This window comes from Myxine glutinosa, chromosome 1 (assembly GCF_964187855.1).
Source record: "Myxine glutinosa chromosome 1, kmMyxGlut1.1, whole genome shotgun sequence".
Taxonomy (NCBI): domain Eukaryota; kingdom Metazoa; phylum Chordata; class Myxini; order Myxiniformes; family Myxinidae; genus Myxine; species Myxine glutinosa.
In genome coordinates this window covers 205478745-205496893 of record NC_136261.1, presented here as the reverse complement: position 1 = coordinate 205496893, position 18149 = coordinate 205478745, and the positions used below count along the sequence as shown (strand labels likewise).

The 18149-nt window shown below is 48.9% G+C and overlaps 1 protein-coding gene across 1 annotated transcript in view; it reads left to right on the top strand.

Annotated features, from left to right (window-relative positions):
• Window positions 1-18149, top strand: part of LOC144890870 (uncharacterized) — a 946020-nt gene that overhangs the window by 672725 nt on the left and 255146 nt on the right. The window lies entirely within an intron of this gene.

The window sequence follows — 18149 nt, the reverse complement described above, 5'->3', positions numbered from 1 at the left end:
ACCGCAACCAACGCAACCAACTGACCACCGACTCCACTGACTGACTCTGACTCTCTCACGCCACTTGCGCGCGCAGCCTTTATAGCGCCTCTAGCGATCAAGCCGCCGGCCTTCAGGACACGCCCATCGGTGTGCTCACCTCGGCCCTGGTTGGTCATGCGACCCTCTGGCTCCCCCCTTGATGACGGGCGGGCACTTGTTCAATGGTGGTTTTGAGGGGAGGTAATTGGCAATCGAGGCTCGGCAATGACGAAAGGGGATGTGCAAGGAAATGGAGATTTTGGGGATGGGAATGAAAGGGGATCTATTCTCTTTCACTGGTGCAATGGAGTACTTCAATTAATGGGAGACACAGCCTTACTCTAAAACACAGAATAAGATATAACTATCAAACAGGGGTATTCTATTATTGGCTGACGTGTATGCTTGTGGACTAATTATGGGATGCTCTTTCACCTTTACACAGCTCCGGAGGCAGGGGGCGCAGAATAAACAATAATAATAATTTACACAATCAAAAAATATACAGTCCTCATATCCGCAACAATATATATATATATATATATATATATATATATATATATATATATATATATTGTTACGGAACCAAACGTCGGCCTCTGTTCCCCTTATCGAGGGGGGATTAGTCCCCTCGTTTATGACTGACCGACGTGGTCCCTGACGCTGTACAACGACCTCCGGAAAGGCCGGTGGCACAGCCCCGTTCGTACCGCGGACAGATGTTAATTGCCGAGCGGTTTTAGCAACCGCGGCACGAACTATTAACAATGACTCGACCCGATTCCTGAACGTTGGACAAATCGTGCCACAGGTATTCAATTTGAAAAAGACAAAGACGAAAGATGTGAAGAAGAAGAAGAAGAAGAAGAAGACAAAAGGGTGGAAATACGAATATTATTTATTACTACTATTTACACAATTAAAGAAACCAAGGAAGAAGGAAGGATAATAAAATAAAGACAAAGGAGCCAGGAGACACAGTGAAACTCTAGCTTAACTAAACAGGCTTAACTTATACCCCAAGGACAAGACAAAGACAGACAACGAGCACACTTACACGGGGAATGATGGCAGGAACGAATGCAGGATGTGGATGGCTGGAGGGAGAGGGGGGTCCACGGGAACTGTGTACTGGTCGGGCCAGGAGCGGCAGCTCCGTTCCTCCGCGGCCACGGTCGGCACCGCCGTCAACGCCCAAGCTGCGGTCGTGCGAACTGCCGCGGGACGAGCTCCGCCGGTCGAGTTAAAGCTGCCTGGTGGAGCCAACGCTGCTTGGTGGAGTCAAAGCTGCTGGTGGAGCAAACGCTGCTTGGTGGAGTCAAAGCTGCTGGGGGGGGGGGGGGGGGGGGGGTCTGGCGTGATGGGTTCTCTCTCTGGAACTCCTTTTAACTCTCTTGAACTCCCTTCAACTCCTCTCTCTCTTGAACTCCTCTCTCGTTTCTCTCGACTCCACTTGAACTCGCTGGTGTTTCTCTGACGCAACTCTCCCAAAGGCTTCCGTGCGCGCTTTTATTGCCCCTGGGGCGATCAAGCCGCCGGCCTCCAGGACACGCCCATCGGCGAGCTCGCCTCGGCCCTTATTGGCCGTGAGGGCCCAGCGATCCCGCCCCCAGAGGAGGCGTTGGCAAGGCCACGCCTTGTTCCTGGCGCTGGGCTGACTCCTCCACCTTCGGCTCCGAGATGACCTCCTGGCTAATGGAGTCTTGCAGCGAAAACAACCACAACCCCACAGCAGCGGCAGAATGCAGCAAACCGCCCAGTGCAGTTGGCAGTTGATGAAAGGGGGGATGTGCAGGGAATCTACCTTATTCCACTTCGGTGCAATGGAGTGTTAATTAATGGAAGACACAGCCTTAATCTAATACACATAATAAGGAGATAACTACTGAACAAGGAGGAAATCTGTGATTGGCTACGTGTGGTATATGGAATAACTAACGGGAACGACCTTTGGCCTTTATACACGACAAATGGAGGAAGGAGGGTGATATTTTACACAATAAAAAAAACACAATTCTCATATCCACAACAATATATATATATATATATATATATATATATTATATATAATATATATATATATATATATATTATATATATAGATATAGATATTATATATACACACACACACACACACACACACACACACACACACACACACCACACACACACACACACACACACACACACACACACACACACACACACACACAGTCACGTGAAAAAGTAAGTACACCCCATGTAAAGTTTGACTTTTTCAACATATTTAAACATACAGCTATTTGATCTTCATTTCAACAATATTGATAGATAAAGGTGATATAATATAACAAATATCATGAAACATTTACATTTTGTATTCCATTGTATAATTTAAATAAACATGCAAATTTTGCATGTGGAAAAAGTAAGTACACCTTTGGCTCTAATAGGTGGTATTGCCCCCTTTCGCAAAAAAACCTGAAGTAGGCGTTTCTTATAACTGTCTACCAGTTTCTGACATCGACTGGGAGAAATTTTTGCCCACTCCTCCATGCAGAATTCTTTCAACTGTGCGATTTTTTTTTTTTGTTTTTTTTGTTGTATACAAGATCGAGGCTCGTGAAAGAGCGAACATTAATCACACAGAAAGACAAACCGACACATAAAACAAATAACATCGGAAGCGGTAGACAAGATGGGGAGAGGGGGAAGGACACAAACACAACATTTGAGAGCAGGGACCGCGAGAGACATGGAGACGAGAGATCTGTGGGAGGGAGAGGGCTTTGGGGGGGGAGGCATGGGAAGGGGGGGGGGGGGTGGGTGGGAGAGGTATAAAACATATGGACACTGCCAGGACTTCCAGGAAAAGAAGTTGGAATTTCAAACAAGGTGGATCTGGGGTGGTTTAGTGGGGGTAGAAAAGATCAAGGTTTTGGATGGGGGAAGATAAGAGATGGTGGTGAACAGCTGTTTTAAAGACCTGAAGGGAGGAGTGGGATTCAAGGGAGTGTGGGAGTTTGTTCCAGAGGCGGGAGAAAAGAGGAATGAAAGAGTGAAGGTGAGCAGAGAGCCAAGATTTCGGCAGTTTAACCATCAGAGGGTTGCTGGCAGATCTTGTGCGACCTGTAGGAATATTTGGGGGACAGTGCACAGAGAGAGCTGGGGGAGCAAGGCCGGAGAGGAGTCGGTAGAAGACAGAAAGACCACCTACCTGCCTGCGGTGAGTGAGTGAAAGGCCCTCAGAGATAGCTCATCGCGGGAGATTCCAATGATTCTGAAAGCTTTGGTTTCAACAGCGTGAAGCCGAGCTAGGTGTGAGGCAGGAGCACCAGCCCATAGGGGAGAACAGTATTCCATTGAGCTGCAGATGAAAGCCTTGTATGTGATGAGGAGCTCAGGTGTGCCTAGGAAGGACTTCCCACGACGGAGGATGCCCAGTCGGCGACTGGCTTTGGAGGCCAGCTTGGAAATGTGGTTTTCCCAAGAAAGATCATGGCAGATAGTGAGACCCAAAAGCTTGAGCGACAGAACTTCTTGGAGAGGATTGTTGAGAAAGTAGATGGGAGGGTTGTCCAGTCGATCTTTTAACACCAATTGTTGGTGGAGTCACCAAGGGTGACTTGCACCCAAAGACACGTGCACTTTTATGTCAAAACTGCGTATTTTTGGCATACAAGATTGCATTTGCGCGAAAACACCAACAACAATGCGAGCTCATCTGTCTGGCAGTGCAGCGCCGGATCGATGTTCGAGTGCGTCGTCCGACGCAACTCTGGATGGCGCGAAGAAAGGCCTCGATGTGCCCCCACTCACCCGCTGCCAGGCCCCGAACCACCCGCTCGCCCCGGTCTCATCTGCTCAGCGGCACGCCTTGCTCGCCCGCTCGTCGGTCGCACGCGAGGTCCCGTTTGCTTGTAGCACCAAGCCTCGCTCCAAGCACCAAGCCTCATGACAACACCAACAAGTCACCTCCAAAAACACCAATTTGAGGGGTTTCTTGCATGCACAGCTCGTTTCAAATCCCCCCACAACATTTCAATGGGATTTAGATCCAGGCTTTGACTTGGCCATTCCAGAACCCTCCATTTCTTTATTTTCAGCCATTCCTTGGTGGATTTACTGGTATGTTTAGGGTCATTGTCATGTTGCAAGGTCCACCCTCGGTTGAGCTTCAACTTTCCGACAGATGGCCTCACATTATCCTCAAGCTCCCTCTGGTACAATGAAGAATTCATAGTGGATTCTATGACGGTGAGCTGCCCAGGCCCTGATGCAGCAAAGCTGCCCCAAACCATAATATTTCCACCACCATGCTTTACAGTTGGTATCAGGTTCTTGTGGTCAAATACTGTCTTTGGTTTTCGCCAAACATGTCTTCTGGTACTGTGGCCAAATAGCTCTACCTTTGATTCATCTGTCCAGAACACATTGTTCCAGAAGTGCTGGTCTTTGCCTAGGTGTTCATTGGCAAATTTTAGTCTTGCCCTGATGTTCTTTCTGGACAGCAAAGGTTTCCTCCTGGCACACTTCCCATGTAGATCAAATTTGTGCAGCCTCTTTCTAATGGTAGACTCATGCACTTTGACATCAACAGTGGCAAGAGCTACCTGTCGGTCCCTTGATGATATTCAGGGGTTCTTCGAGACTTCTTTCAGCATCTTGCGGTCTGCTCTCGGGCTGAACTTACTGGGGCGGACTGGCCTGAACAAGTTGGCAGTTGATTGGAATCTTATCCACTTGTAGATGATCTAACGGACAGTCGAATGATTGATTTCAAATTGTTTAGAGATCTTTTTAAATCCCTTCCCAGACTCGTAGGCATCTATAACCTTCTTTCTGAAGGCCTCAGAGAGCTCTTTTGAACTAGGCATGGTGACGCCACACACTTCAACAACAAGAAAAAAAACTTTAGAGGCCATTTTTCCCCGCAAAGCGGGTGTTGGCCTTTTTCGGGCACCATGGTTGTTGTTAGTTTTTGTTGGTCCCCTTTTTAAAGCAATGTTTTACAGCAAGATGCCCTTCCTGCCGCCAACCCTTTTTGTCACCTTTTTATGACAAACAGGAAATTTACCAGTGAACTGGTACTCAATTAGCCGACCTCAGAAGGATGACAGGCTGAGTCAACCCCCCTGGCGTTAATTCAGCGATCAACCGGGATTCGAACCCAGGATCCTAGGATCCTAAGCTGGCACCCTAGCCGCTAGCCCAACACCAGGCTTATGGCAACACTTCAACAACAAAGAGCAAACCAAACTAAATGTCTGAGGTTTAAATAAGACAGGTTCCTCCAAGATCCTCTCTGACGATGTTCTAATCATTTGCACCTGAGCTGGTGCACCTGATTCTAATTTTAGGTATTTGAAGTAGTGATAAATGTAGGGGTGTACTTACTTTTTCCACATGCGAAATTTGCATTTATGTTTATTTAAATTATACAATGGACTACAAAATGTAAATGTTTCACGATATTTGTTATATTATATCACCTTTATCAATATTGTTGAAATGAAGATCAAATAGTTGTATGTTGAAATATGTTGAAAAAGTCAAAACTTTACATGGGGTGCACTTACTTTTTCACATGACTATATATATATATATATATATATGTCCACAAGAGTTTATAAATCTTAAGAAAATTAAGGAAAAATCAAAAAATACATTATTAGCTCAACTGAACTTTAGTCCGGTGAGCTTATGCGATCGAGCAGTGTCAGTAAGTCAGTGAGTGAGTCTGTAAACACTTCAGTCATCGCTTGAACCAAACACACAATTTTGATGTTTTGATGTCACCTGTTGATTTGTCAGCTACGATTTTGATGTCACCTGTTGGTGGTGGAGTGCGTATATCACCCTTTGTTGTATCAAACGTGTGTTCATAATTCATTAAAATTACCTTCAAAATCGTGCATATTGTTGCGAATATGGAATTTGGCCTCCATATCCGCTTGTAAATATTCCCCTATTTTCTCCAATACTCCCCAACTTTCCCCAATCCCCCATTCCCTAGTCCCATTGCATGTAAATAACAATCAGTAGAGCCGACCTTCCCCTTATTCCCCCATTAAATGTCGTGCCCAGGTCCACCGCACCACACGTAGACAACTTTCGGACATCTTGCTAGTTATTCTTAGTCTATGTCAGTTAAGGCCTCGTTTCCATTAATTCTGACTCTTCGTTGCACCAGAATGTGATTATATGGCACCAGTAGTGAGTTTAGGACCTTTCCCATACCTCCTCCCATCTTCTTCCCCGTCTACAACAACAGAGGGGCACGGCGCTGCGCGGGGGGGAGTGTGCGTCCTCCCACCGGCTCGGTTAGCCGCCATCGACAATGCGCTCCAGACAACGCGCTCCAGACCATGCGCTCCACGGGGTTACCACAAAGGGGCTCCTTGTCAGCTCCTCGTCAAGGGCGGAGCCTGGTAAACCCCCAGCACGCACCCAATGAGAAGCAACGTGCCGATTCCACGAGGCGGAGCTGACGAGCCGAGGGCGTGTCACTCCCCGCCGGATATACGCGGCCCCGCGCCGGATGTGACGTCAGATGCGCCCCCAGCTTGAGCAGACAAGACGCCATCCGAGCGCTGCGACCTCCTGCATCTACTGGACCGTACAGTACCCTGTCCTTGAGCCAAGAGTGCACCTTGAGCCATCGATCCTGCCTTTCCTAGCCATCAATCCCCGTGTGAGTCAGCTTTGTCCCGTTTATCTGTCGTCTGTTGGGAATAATATAAGATTGTGTCTAAGTGCTTGTCTTTCTATGTTGTACCTCTCGTCCCTGTAATCTGACCTTCCGTGACGAATATAATCTCCTCCGGAGGTCTTGAGAACCGTATCCCTGGTGTCGTCATTATAATTCAGCCGTGTGTCTTCTTTTCCTTATTGAGCCAGCGTGGCGCGGCTTCGTCAACGTTCGGGTACAATCGGGTAATTTGTGCGGACACGACGGCCATTCCGCTCGGCCCACCTTAACATCAAAGTCGTGTCTGTAACAATTGGTTGTCAGGAGTTGGATTCGAACCTGGGACTAAATTTATTTAGCCCAAATTTTGGACACCAATTGTGTTAGTACGGTAACAATTGGTGTCGAGGAGTGAGATTCGGACCCGGGACTAAATTAGTTAGGCCCAAATTTTGGGAGGGAAAATCGAGCCGGAGCGCGTACGGCGCTCGACCAAATCGATCCGGAGCGCGGTCCCGCGGTTACTGCGCTCGACGAAATTATAACGGCGAAATTTCGAATTTGTGTTACGAAACTCGAATTTTGAAAGTCGCGCCATGGCGGATCAAGACGGCTGGGGTCCGGTAGGGGAGAGTGAAGCAGGGTCGGTCCAGGACCAAATTGAGACACGTGAGGAGAGCGAAACAGCGAGGGTAGCAGGCGCGCAAAATGGCGCCTCGCTGGTCACCGCGCCGGCGACCGTGACAGCGCCCCTGGTGGATCCGAACCTTTTCCTCCTGCAAATGGGGGCCCTTATGGACAGGCTAGAAGCCAAAATGGGACAAATGGGGAACCGGATGGATGCTCAGGGTGAGCGATTGGAGGGCCAAATGGGGGTAATAAGGGACGAAGCGAGGGCTCAGAGTGAGCAAATGGGGGTAATGAGGGACGAAGCGAGGGGTACCGGTGAGGGGTTAGACAACGGGATAAAATAAGTGAAAAATGGGTTAATGGGGGTAGAAAATAGAATGGCTGCCCAGGAGAATCAGATAGAGGGAGTGAAAAATGGGTTAGAGGGGTTAGAAAACAGTATGGAAGGCAAATTGAGGGACATGAGGGACCAAGCGGAAAGGGAAGTTAAACAAATGGAGCAGCAGATAGAGGGGGTCAGAATGGGGGTAGAAACCAAACTGGATGCTCACAGGGAGGAAATGGAGCAGATGAGGGTGGCATCTGGGCAGGAGATGCAAGTGATGGGAGAAGAGATCAGAAGAGGTGTGAGTGAGGAGGTCGGAGGAGTGCGCGAGGAGGTGAGGCACTGTAAGGAGCACATGGAGAAGGAGGTGAGAAAGGGGACTGTAAAGTTACAAGGGGGCATAGAGGACCTGACGCAGGAGGTGGAGCAGCTGACGGTGGGACAAACGGAGTTAGTGGAGCAGGTTCAAAGGAACACTGCGGTATTAGGAGGTTTAAAAGCGACACAAAACGACATAAAAAACGACTTGATAGCGACAAAGAGGGAATGTCAGATGGTACGTGAGGGACTGACAACGAGGTTGGACGAGGTGATAGAGGTAATGGAGACGACGGACCGGCAGGTGAGGACGCACATGGAAACGGTCAAGGTAGCCTTAGAGGATGAGCTTGAGGAGACGTACCGGGGAATAAAAGAGGTGAAGCACAAATTAGAAGAAGTGGAAGAAGGGATGAGTGAAATTAAGAAGCGACGGAGAGGGGATAAGAAAGAGATAAAAGAGGAGATAAAAGAATTGGTCCAAAGTCTGTGTTTGGATCGTGATGATGTGCTCATTAACCGGATGAGGGATTCGCAGGTGATGGAGGAGAAGCGAAGAGGAAGAGGACCCGGTGTAAGTGGTGACCAATATGGTCGTGCGTATGATGCGCCAGGTGATTTAATAAGCTTGGGGGTCGAGATAGACCCGGGTGTTCGTGAGAGGCCGTGGGTGAAGTGTGCGACCGGTCTGGTGTGCGAAAAAGGAGGTGTGCGAGAAAGTCCGACTCTGGGGTGTGTGAGGAAAAAGTGTGTGCCAAGGAGTGAGGGTGCTGGCGAGAGTGAGTCGGTCGTAGCGCGTGTGCGAGGGAGCACGTGGAAGCGCGGGGTGGTGAGTGTTACAAAGGGTGTGACGGGAGAGTGTGCGCGAGAAGGGTGTGTGACGGACAGGTGCATGAGGAAAGAGTGCGCTGTCAGAAGTAAGGAAGAGTGTCCACCTGTGGTGAGTGTTACAGAGGGTGTAACGGGAGAGTGTGCGCGAGAAAGGTGTGTGACGGACAGGTGCATGGGGAAAGAGTGTGCTGTCAAGAGTAAGGGTGAGTGCGCTGTCAGGAATGGAGGTGAAAGTAGTGAGAGTGACATGGAGCGTGAGTTGGTTGTGACAGGTGAGCGAGGATGTACACCTGGGATGGAAGGATGCACACCTGGAATGGTAGAGCGTGAGTGGGAATGCACGCTGGAGTTGGTGGTGAGGCAGGTGGTTGGGTGTGCGAATGAGAGCACACCTGTGATTGTCACAGAGGAGGTGACCGAGGAGGGGGTGCGAAGCGGTGTATTGGTGAGGTGTGCGAGCAACGAATGTGTGCCAAAGTGTTCGGTGGTCAGGTGTGTGACCAAGGCTGTGAGTGGAATGAGGGTACCTGGGTGTGTAAGGAAAGGTACGAGGAGCATGGGCACGGCTGGATGTGTGAGCAAGGAACGGGCTGCGGGATGTAAGCATGCAGGTGAAGCATCGACGTTAGACGGGGTAGAGTTTAGAACGACTTATAGCCGAATCGGGCCCTCGGTGCGTGCTGGGCCTCGCTTTGAACGGCCGCGTCCGTGCTCCACCAGGCGGAGCGGGCGGCAGGATAGGAAGGGTCGTCATGGCGACCACTTTTTGGTGAGGCATTCCGGCAGGCCGAGATCGAGCCATGGGATGGCTCCGTGCCGAGATGGTGCGTGGGATCTCGGCCCGGGTAAACCTCCTTCCCTGCACCGAGTGCTGGACGCATCCAGCCGCTGGCACAAAACAACCAGCATCCATTGCTTGGCTTTACGAAGCCGGGCTTTGGACAGGGATTGGCGCACCGAGAGGTATTAGTGAGTCGACTGGGTGATGAGGTTAGTGTTTTGGACCCAAAATTAGAGAAAAACAAAATTTGATGATTGGCAAGGGATTGGCAGTAGTGATTGGCAGATTTTTAATTTGTTGAAATTTGATGTGCAAAATTGGTAGTGAGAGACCCCCGATGTGGTGGGATGGCAAATCCACCATCCTTCCCATATGGGGGCAAAGGAGCAATAGCTTATGGGGTGTATGGCAGTGAAAACTAGCCCGGGTGGGTTAGGTTATATTGTAGGGATCTAGCGAAGATGACAGTAGGTAACGTTAAGTTTAGTTAGTGACTGATACCTGTAGTGGGGACGCAGGTAGATTAGTATGGATGATAATGACGAGGGAGCGCAATAGTTTAAAGGGACGACTGGGAAGCGCAAGTTTCAGAAGGGAGTAGTTAGCTGAGATGATGCCGTGTGTGTGAGGATGGTACAGGTGTGATTGCACAGGTGTGCAACTGGACAGGTGTGTGGAGCAGTGTGTGAGTAATGAGTGTTGTGGATCAGCGCGAATGCGCTTGGGGAGAGAAGGGTGCAGGTGGCACCAGGTGGGAGAGCACAGGTGTGCAAGTACAGGTGTGTGGAGAGAGTTGGAGTAAGTGGTACGGAGTGGTGTGCATGGTGCGAAGGTGTGGATGGGGAAGAGTGGACCCCTTTCACGAATACCCGGGGCGGGTAGTGTAAGTGTTAGGTAGAGGGTATAGGTAAGTTGTGGTTGGATATTGGCATTTGTGGTGCGGTTGCAGAATGGTGTTGTGAATGGGTGCATTAGTGTTGTGGAAATGGCGGGGCGTGTAGCCTGTTAGTGTGTGTAGTTGGTTGGGCACTCCACCACTGTGAGGATGTCGGCCAGGTGAGGCCGCAGGTGGGCTCTGGGAGCCGGTAGAGTTGTGGATGGGGCCCGAGGATCCGGAGGATGGACCCGGGTAGCCCAGTGCCAGAGAGGGCACCGAGTGGGGAGAGTGCCAGAGGGCCTTCCCCAGGTAGTTAGGTTAGGGTGAGGAGCAGGTAAGCTCGGAGGCAACTGCAGTGGTGGAGGTGTGCAGGTGGGTAGACCCACTGGGAGAGGTACACGCCACAGCCCAGAAATTGTGCGAGGGCACCGGGAGATGAATCGGGGGAGTGAGACCCCAAATTGAAGAGCACCACAGTTTGGCCAATGGGAATTGGTTTTTAGAACCCATAGTGTAAGAGGGCCAATGGTTTGGCCGGAGAAAGACCCCGGGTAGTGTAAAGTTGTTAAAGTCATTTAGGAGATAGTTAGGATTGATGAACCTGTCGCACCATACGCAGCCACTTACCTGTGGTGATGATGATGACTCCACACCTGTGTTTTCTTTGTTTGTAGCAGGAAATGAGATTGCTGTGGATTTGTGAGACGCATCACGACGTGGATGAGACATTGGGGTGATTCCATCTCTCCCTCCCTAGGAGGGACTGATGATGAATTGGTAATGGCAAATTTTGATGTTGAGTTGAAAATGGCAAATTTTGATGAGAGTTGAAAATGGCAAATTTGATTGGCTAGGAGGGAGAGAAGACGAATTTGGTTTATGGGAGGAACGGGGAAGACAGTAGGGATGTTTGTTGATTTGTAAAGTAGATGTTTATGGGTAGTGTTGTGTTTTGTGGATGCAGTAAGGGGTAAGGGAGGGGCCATGTAGGTTACCTGGTGGGGGGGGGGGGCGTACGATAGGAACGTACCTGTCTCACCTGGTTCCCATGTGCCCCCAGTGTGCATCACCTTACATTGCGTGCACTTTTGCGCCCTTACCACCTTACTCACTTGTCTGCTTCTTTTGTCTCCCACCTCCGAGGATCTGGCTTTGGGGTAGAGAGGGAGGAGAGAGAGGTGCTGGCTACGCAGTTGTGGGCCTGCACTTTCGCTGTTCGCTGCCTGGATCGGTACACCATATGGACCGCAATGTTTGTGGCCACCCACAATGGACCGCAGTTCGTTTGCGGCCAAGCACCACCCGTTGATGGACCTATGGGTCAACGTGGCACCTATGCCATAAAGGTGAACCACTGTTAATTAACACCACTGAAGGCCACACGAAGAGCAAGAGACACCTGCAGGGTTAGGGGTTGTCGAATTTATTTTTATTCCAATGAACAATGGTGACTGCACCGATTGGTGGTGGGGTGGTGCTTTTGATGCTGGGACGGGGTGCTCTGCACGTTATTAAAGGCCGTCGGCCACAGAGCACTCGTGGGTTGGTGTATCGATGTTGGCAAGCGCGCTCTCTCTATGCATAACATCTGCATGTGTTCCTCCAAAAACAGGTCCTGGATCGTAGTGTAAATAGCAGCGTAGTCGTGTAAATAATGCTCCCTACCGGCTGTATGTTTAGTTTGCGAATTCTTTCCGGATTCGGTTATCCTGTGGGTGTGTTTCTGTGAGGAGAAGGGTGCAACGTCGCAGGGGGACATATTTACTCATTTGTGAACATCTGTAAAACTGTCGCACTCAGGGTAGAGTTAATAGTAGAGGGAACTACATTGCGTGCCACACTAAAGTAGGTAAAAATTTATCGGGTCGGGACGCCCCGAGGGTAGAGAAGGGTGCAATGTTGCGAATATGGAATTTGGCCTCCATATCCGCTTGTAAATATTCCCCTATTTTCTCCAATACTCCCCAACTTTCCCCAATCCCCCATTCCCTAGTCCCATTGCATGTAAATAACAATCAGTAGAGCCGACCTTCCCCTTATTCCCCCATTAAATGTCGTGCCCAGGTCCACCGCACCACACGTAGACAACTTTCGGACATCTTGCTAGTTATTCTTAGTCTATGTCAGTTAAGGCCTCGTTTCCATTAATTCTGACTCTTCGTTGCACCAGAATGTGATTATATGGCACCAGTAGTGAGTTTAGGACCTTTCCCATACCTCCTCCCATCTTCTTCCCCGTCTACAACAACAGAGGGGCACGGCGCTGCGCAGGGGGGAGTGTGCGTCCTCCCACCGGCTCGGTTAGCCGCCATCGACAATGCGCTCCAGACAACGCGCTCCAGACCATGCGCTCCACGGGGTTACCACAAAGGGGCTCCTTGTCAGCTCCTCGTCAAGGGCGGAGCCTGGTAAACCCCCAGCACGCACCCAATGAGAAGCAACGTGCCGATTCCACGAGGCGGAGCTGACGAGCCGAGGGCGTGTCACTCCCCGCCGGATATACGCGGCCCCGCGCCGGATGTGACGTCAGATGCGCCCCCAGCTTGAGCAGACAAGACGCCATCCGAGCGCTGCGACCTCCTGCATCTACTGGACCGTACAGTACCCTGTCCTTGAGCCAAGAGTGCACCTTGAGCCATCGATCCTGCCTTTCCTAGCCATCAATCCCCGTGTGAGTCAGCTTTGTCCCGTTTATCTGTCGTCTGTTGGGAATAATATAAGATTGTGTCTAAGTGCTTGTCTTTCTATGTTGTACCTCTCGTCCCTGTAATCTGACCTTCCGTGACGAATATAATCTCCTCCGGAGGTCTTGAGAACCGTATCCCTGGTGTCGTCATTATAATTCAGCCGTGTGTCTTCTTTTCCTTATTGAGCCAGCGTGGCGCGGCTTCGTCAACGTTCGGGTACAATCGGGTAATTTGTGCGGACACGACGGCCATTCCGCTCGGCCCACCTTAACATCAAAGTCGTGTCTGTAACAATATTCTAATGCCCCTTGAAGAAAACCTTTGCTGCATTTTGAACTTCTGTATTGACACCTAGATTGCTATTTGTTTCACCATACTGCACCAAATAGCGATCTAGATGTCAATACACGAGTTATCCATCTGGGATAACTAAATCATCGGGAGGGTAATGCGAGACTTGGGGGCTGGGATCCTACTAGATGTAGTCACTTCAGATGCGTCCGTGGTGTCGCCACGGAGTTATCTGCAAATCATAATCGTCAAGTTCAACAATAAAGGGTTTAATTAAAATAATGCCAGGGAAAAATAAATGCACAGGAACACTATAATCCTAAATGAAGTGCTCCCACACGGACTCGTAAAACAACACAAGGGATAAATAAATGGAAAATAATTGTGAATGGTGTTTGAAATGTTAGTGGGTATTCAGCTCTGGTCCTCTTATCCGTCGAAGGTCCCGCGTCCCTGCATGGGAAACACACGCCTTGGCGCAAAGCCGCGTTCACCACCAACTGTGAAAGTGAAGCGAGCAGACCCTTGCTCTGTCCTCATCCCATGCTCCACAAAGCACCAAGGTCTCTCAGGCGCACACAGCCGTCACAAAGTCAGCACCAACGAACCAAGGACAGGATGCGTTTGCTCGCAGTGAATGTCCCAACGCAAGAGAGTATGCACAAACTGCGACCGCCTGCCATGATCAAGGCCAGCCTGGAGAGAGGGAAAAATGTGTCTGCCCACAATCACATCCACAAAGCCAGAGAGCGTCCGCTTGTAATCAAACCCCATGCCAAAGAGAAGAAAATGCCGGGACTCACTGTTTTTGTTCCCCGGTCTCTTGCGTCATCCGATGACGTCCGCGCGTGCTCCAATCAAAGAGTCCATCTCATCGCTCCATGGTACTGACCAATCATCACCTCTCGGGGCGGGGCCTCACACCCTGCTTGCTTGGTGTTGCTATGACTCAGCTGGTGGCACCTGCGGTATTTGAATGTCCTGGTGGCTTTTATTTGGTGTTATTATTATGCGCCAATCGTTTGGTCGTGTATGTAGTGCAATGTCATAAGGGACAAAGGAAAAATCAGAGGAAATTACATACAGGGAATTAATTACCCTTAAACCCTACCTAATTAACATAGCCCCACCCCTCGCCATGGGGACAAAAAGATACGATCTTACACGACATCCGGTCTAACGGATTCCCTACTTAGGTACATGGAGGTTTCTTCTTCTTTGTCGTGCCATTCGGAGCATACTACCTATACAATTCTACCTGGCCCTAAAGTATTCCATTGCCTACCCCCCATAAATGCAACAATATGTACTGTGTAGCACCACCTGGTGATGGTGGCAGAGGGTATTACAATTTTCTTTTTTACCTGGGCTACACTGAGGTTAAAGCACGTTTTGCACAAGTAAATTTTTCCTCCTTCCCTTCCACCCCTCCCCAAAACGGAGGGGCCTGTCAAAGCCCTCCTCAACTCCCCCTCCTGGCAATGCTGGCTACTCCTGCTAGTCTATAATAATACAAGGCAGTGTGTGTGTGTGTGTGTGTGTGTGTGTGTGTGTGTGTGTGTGTGTGTGTGTGTGTGTGTGTGTGTGTGTGTGTGCGTGCCCTCTCCACACTCACTTCCCTCCTGCCTTCCTTCCTCACTCCTCTCTTCTCTTCTCCCTTCCCCACCCTCACTCCTCTCCCCTCTCATTCTTCCCCCTTCCCGGTTCCCCTCCCCCACCTTTCCCCTCCTCCTCTCCCTCCCCCTCCCCCTCTCTTCATATTCCCAGCACAAAGCGACTCTGCGTATTATAATACATATTATATACACACGTATTGATATGTGATAATACACATACGATACATACGTGACATATTATACACTAGCAGGAGTACCCAGCGTTGCCGGGGGGGGGGGGGGGGAGGGAGGAGGGGTGGGGGTGGGGAGGGAGGAGGGGGGAGGTGAAGGGGAGAGGCAGGGGTGAGGAAGGGAGTGGGGGAGTGGAAGGAGGAGGGGAGAGAGAGGCAAAGGGAGAGGGAGGGGAAAGATATACTACATATACATCTTTGGGGGGGGGGGGGGGTGGCTTTGACAGGCTCTTCCGTTTTAGGGGAGGGTGGGTAAGGGAAGGAGGAAAAATTTACCCGTGCAAAAAGTGCTTTAACCTCAGTGTTGCCCAGGTAAAAATGGAAATTGTAATACCCTCTGCCACCAACACCAGGTGGCGCTACACAGTACACATTTACGTAGAGAATGTACGCCCCTACCCGGTCCCCCACACTGCCGCACGAGGCTGCGGCCACATAGCCGATGTTACCCCCACAGACAAAGTTGTATTTGTACCCTGAGTAAAGTATATAAGTGTTTATAGCTGGAGTATCCGGCGTTGCTCCAGCGAAAAAGAAATATTAACATATTTGAAATGAGGGCAAATATAATGGAAAAGCAATTACATCCAAATCAGAATCCATCACAAATATCAAATCATCATTTTTACCTTTTTGTTGAATATATGCTGCTGAATGTGCCGTTCATCACGTTTTTAAGGTATGATGACGTTCAGGAGGAAGAAGAAGTCTTACCACCAACTTCGACAATTTCCGGAATTGTTTTGTTACTCGTGTTCAAATGTCTGGTAATTGTTTTGTATTTATCTATGCTAATGTGTACTTGTATATAACTGTCATTAATCAACAAGGTTTAGGCACTATAGAGTGATTTATTTAAAATCCAAAAAACCAACTTTTTTTCTTTCAAAAAAACATTTTTGGGGTTTATTTTGCCTAAAACATTCCCAGGCACTCAATGATGAACCTCTGAAAGTTTGACGAAGATCCGTTTAGCCATCTCTGAGAAAAATGGCGACACAGACAGACAGACAGACAGACCAACGGCTCTTTTGTATAGTAGATGAGCCAGGGTTTCAAATGGGCACTCTAACAGAGCAAGCCAAACGTTTACTTCGTACCGGTACTCTTATCTATCCTGTACAGTACCCGAGTACAGGTATTTTAAATAAGCAAAATTGCGAGGCTTTTCAGCACTTTATCTTAAGCGTTAATATCAGGAAGGTTTATTGGCGGGAAGATTCCCTTGTATGATGACCTCATATTGTATTGTGAATGAGGACGGGGCTTGTTTTGGCTAAAGGTGTTGTGAGTGCAGACACTAAGGGGGTCCTGAAGATGCCTCGGGGATATGAAGGACTCCTCGGGATTTCGAACTGCAGCAGCTTCAGTATCAAACGCACTCGGGTTATACATCGGCTGCACATGCTGTGATGTATTATGGACACCATTACGTGCTTCAGGCATTTAAAGACCAAGACTAAGAGGGAGCAAGTGCTGCTTATCGATCACTCAAAGCATTTGAACATACGTAGGCTGGTGGGGGGAGGGAAGGAGGTGGAGAGGGTGGGAGAAAAGGGGTGTGGGGGGTGGGGGGGTTAGTGTTTGTGTGTATATGTATATATGTGTGTGTGTGTGTGTGTGTGTGTGTGTATGTGTGTGTGTGTGTGTGTGTGTGTGTGTGTGTGTGTGTGTGTGTGTGTGTGTGTGTGTGTGTGTGTGTGTGTGTGTGTGTATTTATTTTTTTTGTATACAAGATTGAGGCTCGTGAAAGAGCTCACATTAACCACACAAAAAGTCAAACCGACACATAAAGCACAAAATAAGGGGAGCAGTAGACAAGATGGGGAGAGAGAGGGAAGGACACAAACACAACATTTGAGAGCAGGGACATCGAGAGAACTGTGGGAGGAAGAGGGCTTGGGGAGAGGTGGGAGAGGTATAAAATATATGGACACTGCAAGGACATCCAGGAAAGAAGTTGGGATTTCAAAAAAGTGGATCTGTGGTGAATTTGCAGTGAATTTTGATGCTGTGAATTAGCCGACCTCGGAAAGATGACAGGCTGAGTCAACCACCCTGGCGTTGATTCAGCGATCAACCGGGATTGCAAACCCAGGATCCTAGGATCCCAAGCCGGCACCCTAACCGCTAAGCCAACACCAGGCTTCGAATGAAACAATTTAATCCTATCTGGGAGGGTGGGAGAGAGGAGCAAAATGCCCCCCCCCCCCCAGACAGACAGACAGACAGACAGACAGATAGGGACAGACAGATAGGACAGACAGATAGGACAGACAGATAGGGCAGATAGCTAGGACAGATAGGACAGACAGATAGGACAGATAGGACAGACAGATAGGACAGACAGGACAGACAGATAGGACAGACAGATGGGATAGACAGATGGGATAGACAGATAGGATAGACAGATAGGATAGACAGATAGGATAGACAGATAGGATAGGAAAGACAGATAGGAAAGACAGATAGGACAGAGAGATAGGACAGAGAGATAGGATAGACAGATAGACAAGATAGATAAATATGACTTCTGCTGCTTAACTATGCTTCACAATTTTAAGGTTTTAAAATGTGCAAAGTTGATTCTCAGTGGAAATATGGCGCATATGCTGTGTTTGTGTATATGTGTGTGTTTGTGTGTATGTGTGTTTGTGTATATGTGTGTGTGTGTTTGTGTATATGTATGTGTGTGTTTGTGTATTTGTGTGTGTGTTTGTGTATATGTGTGTTTGTGTTTGTGTATATGTACGTGTGTTTGTGTATATGTGTGTGTGTGTGTTTATGTATATGTGTTTGTGTATATGTGTGTTTGTGTATATGTGTGTTTGTGTATATGTGTTTGTGTTTGTGTATATGTATGTGTGTTTGT